Raw genomic sequence first — 4,176 nt, 5'->3', positions numbered from 1 at the left:
TTTTCCTTTTTTTATTTATTTTTTTTATTATTTTTAGATTTTGTTTATTCCTCCGTCGGCGTACAATTTTTATCCTTTTTTTTCCATTTTTATTTTATATTTTTTTATTTTTTATTTTTTATTTTATTTTTAGATGTTGTTTCTTCCTTCCTTTGCTTACAATTTTTATGAATTTTTTTCCTTTTTTATTTTTTTAATTTTTTTTTTAAATTTTTTTTTATTTTTAGATGTTGTTTATTCCTCCGTCGGCTTACAATTATTAATTTTTTCCATTTTTATTTTTTTAATTTTTTTAAAATTTTTTTTTATTTTCAGATTTTGTTTATTCCTCCGTCGGCTTACAATTATTAATTTTTTCCATTTTTTTTTTTTTTTTAAATTTTTTTTTTATTTTTAGATTTTCTTTATTCATCCGTCGGCTTACGATTTTTATTAAATTTTTTATTATTACTTTTTTAAATTTCTTTTTTCATTTTTAGATTTTGTTTATTCCTCCGTTCGCTTACAATTTTTATTATTTTTTTTCCTTTTTTTTATATTTTTTTAAAATTTGTTTTTAATTTTAGATTTTGTTTCTTCCTCCGTCGGCGTACAATTTTTATTTTTTTTTTTCCATTTTTATTTTATATTTTTTTATTTTTTATTTTTTTTTTATTTTTAGATTTTGTTTCTTCCTCCGTCGGCTTACAATTATTATTTTTTTCCATTTTTATTTTTTTTATTTTTTTAATTTTTTTTTTTTTTTTAGAGTTTGTTTATTCCTCCCTTGGCTTACAATTTTTATTAATTTTTTTTTTATTATTTTTTTAAATTTTTTTTTTTATTATTTTTAGATTTAGTTTACTCCTCCGTCGGCTTACAATTTTTTTTTTTTCCTTTTTTAAATTTTTTTAAAATTTTTTTTTAATTTTAGATTTTGTTCCTTCCTTTGCTTACAATTTTTATTATTTTTTTTCCTTTTTTTATTTTTTTTTAAATTTATTTAAATTTAAATTTAAAATTTTTTTTTTTTATTTTTAGAGTTTGTTTCTTCCTTCCTTTGCTTACAATTTTTATTCATTTTTTTCCATTTTTATTTTTCCAAATTTTTTTATTTCTTTTTATTTTTAGATTCCGTTTATTCCTCCGTTTGCTTACAATTTTTATTTTTTTTTTCCTTTTTTAAATTTTTTTTAATTTTTTTTTAATTTTAGATTTTGTTCCTGCCTTTGCTTACAATTTTTATTAATTTTTTTCCTTTTTTTTTTTTTGTTTTTTTTTGTTTTGTTTTTAGATGCTGTTTATTCCTCCGCCGGCTTACAATTTTTATTCATTTTTTTCCATTTTTATTTTTTTATTTTTTTAAAATTTTTTTTGTTTTGTTTTTAGATTTTGTTTATTCCTCCGTCGGCTTACAATTTTTATCAATTTTTTTCCATTTTTCCTTTTTTTTATTTTTTTTTAAATTTTTTTTAATTTCAGATTTTGTTTCTTCCTTCCTTTGCTTACAATTTTTATTAATTTTTTTCCTTTTTTTTATTTTTTTTTTTTTTTTTGTTTTGTTTTTAGATGATGTTTATTCCTCCGTCGGCTTACAATTTTTATTATTTTTTTCCATTTTATATTTTTTAAATTTTTTTTATTTCTTTTTATTTTTAGATTCCGTTTATTCCTCCGTTTGCTTACAATTACTAATTTTTTCCATTTTTATTTTTTTTATTTTTTTTTTAATTTCTTTTTATTTTTAGATTTTCTTTATTCCTCCGTCGGCTTACGATTTTTATTAAATTTTTTATTATTATTTTTTCAATTTCTTTTTTTATTTTTAGATTTTGTTTATTCCTCCGTTCGCTTACAATTTTTATTATTTTTTTTCCTTTTTTTTTAATTTTTTTAAAATTTTTTTTTAATTTTAGATTTTGTTTCTTCCTTCCTTTGCTTACAATTTTTATTAATTTTTTCCTTTTTTTTAATTTTTTTTTATTTTTAGATTTTGTTTATTCCTCCGTCGGCTTACAATTTTTATTCATTTTTTTCCGTTTTTTTTTTTTTTTTTAAATTTTTTTTTATTTTTAGATTTTCTTTTTTCCTCCCTTGGCTTACAATTTTTATTCCTTTTTTTCCTTTTTTCTTCCCCCCCCAGCCCCCCCCCCGCCCCCCCCGGCGACTCGCCCCCCGCGGCGAGTCTATTTTCCGCGGCGGGGCTAGACCTGGTGTTCCTTCCCGTTCACCGCGCCCCCCCCGCCCCCCCCCCCCCCCCCCCCCCCCGCCCCCCGCCCCGGCGACTCGCCCCCCCCGCCCCCCTATCGGTGGCGACTCTTATTTTTTTCCTTTTTTTTTTTCTTCCTTTCATTCTTTTTGTACATTTTTGTCTTGTCCTTTTTAATTCTTTTCTTCTATCGCTTTTTTTTTTTCTCGGGGGGGGGGGGGGGGGGGGGGGGGGGGCGGAGGGGTGCCGGTCGTTCCCCCCCGGGGCGGGGGGCGTCTTCTTTCTTTCAAATTTCATTCATTTATTTATTTATTTGCATACGCGTTGTTCCTCCCCGCCCCCCCCCCCCCCCCGTCTTCTTTTTTCATTTTTTTTTTTTTTTTTATAATTTTTTAAAATGTTATTTCACTTATTTATTTAGTTTAATTTTCCCGTTTATGTGTTTATTCGTTCATTCGGGCGGGGGGGGGGGGCGCGCGTGTGTGTGTCCTGTTCCGGCGCCCCCAACCTCCCCTCCCCCCGTTCTGTCTGTCTGGTTTTATTTAGTTAGTTAGTTACTTTTCATTTGCGGGGGGGGCGGGGGTGGGCGGGTGTGCGTTGTTCCTCTCCCCTCTCCCCTCCCCCCCCGTTCTGTTCGGTTTTCTTTATTTATTTAATTAAACGGGGGGCGGGGGGGGGGGGGGGTGGGGGGGGTGGGGGGCTGGGAGCGTGCGCACGCGCGTCTGTGTATCGTTCCTCCCTCGCCCCCCCCCACCCCCCCCCCCCCCCGTTTCTTTCATTCATTCGTTCCTTCCTTCATTCGTTTATTACGTAGGGGGTGGGTGCGCGCGCGCGCGTGTTGTCGTCGTCGTCGTCGTCGTGTTGGTGTCCGTCCCCCCCCTTTTTCTCATTATTTATTCATTTAGTAGGTTTTGGGGGGGGGGGGGGGCGCGGGGGGGTGGGGGGGGTGTGTGTGCGCGCGCGTGTATTATTCCACCAACCCCCCCACCCCACCCCCACCCCCCCCCCCCCGGATTTTATATTCATTTATTCATTCGCTTATTTATTTAAAGGGGGGGGCGCGCATGGGCGCGGCCGCGTATCGTTTCTTCCCCACCCCCCATACGCTCCCCCCACCCCACCCTTACCTGTTTTGTCTCAGAATTTATTTATTTATTCATTTATGTAGTGGGGTGGGGTGGGGGGTGGTGTGCGCGTGCGTATTGCTCTCCACCCCGGGCCGCCCCCCCCCCCCCCCGTGTCTTTTTTTAAATTATTTTCTAAATTTTTAAAATTAATCAATCTATTTATTTATTTATTTATTTATTTATTTATTTATTTATTTATTTCGGGGGGGGGGGGGGGGGGGGTGTGTGTGCGCGCGCATGCCCGTGTATTTCCCCCCCCCCCCCCCGCCTTTGTATTATTTATTTATTTATTAGTTTTCGGGGGGTGGGCTGGGGGTGGGGTCGAGGGTGGCGTGCGCGTATTCCTCCACCCCGCCCCCGTCTTTTTCTTTAGTGTTATGTTTTACTTTTTTTGAAATGTATTTGTTTGTTTATTTCATCGGGGGTGGGGGGCCTGCGCGCGCATGCGTTGTTCCTCCCCGTGCCCCCCGTCTGTGCCCCCCCTCCCCCCCCCACACACCCCCACACCACACACGCCCCCCCGTCTCTGTTTTTCTCATTATTTCTTTCTTTTATTTTGTACTTCTGGGGGGTAGGGTCGGGGGGAGGTGGGGGGGGGGGTGCGCGCGCGCGCGTCGTTCCTCTCCGTCTCGCCGCGGCCTCGGCGCGTCGCCATCCTCCCCTCCCCGAGGAAGGCCCTCCGCCCCGAGCCCCCCGCCGCCCCGAGAGTCCCGCGGACAGACAGGCGGGCGCACGCCCCGCCCGCGCCCAGCCGCTGGCTGGCTCGCGTTCCTGCCTTCCTTCCTTTAATTCTTACGGGCACCGTCCGTTAGAACTCATTTGTTCCCGGGTCCGTTTCTTCCGTCCTTTCTTCGGTCGAGC

Source organism: Numenius arquata, unplaced genomic scaffold (assembly GCF_964106895.1).
Source record: "Numenius arquata unplaced genomic scaffold, bNumArq3.hap1.1 HAP1_SCAFFOLD_357, whole genome shotgun sequence".
In the NCBI taxonomy this organism is placed as follows: domain Eukaryota; kingdom Metazoa; phylum Chordata; class Aves; order Charadriiformes; family Scolopacidae; genus Numenius; species Numenius arquata.
The sequence above is the reverse complement of the archived record's forward strand: the minus strand, read 5'-3'. Positions refer to the sequence as shown.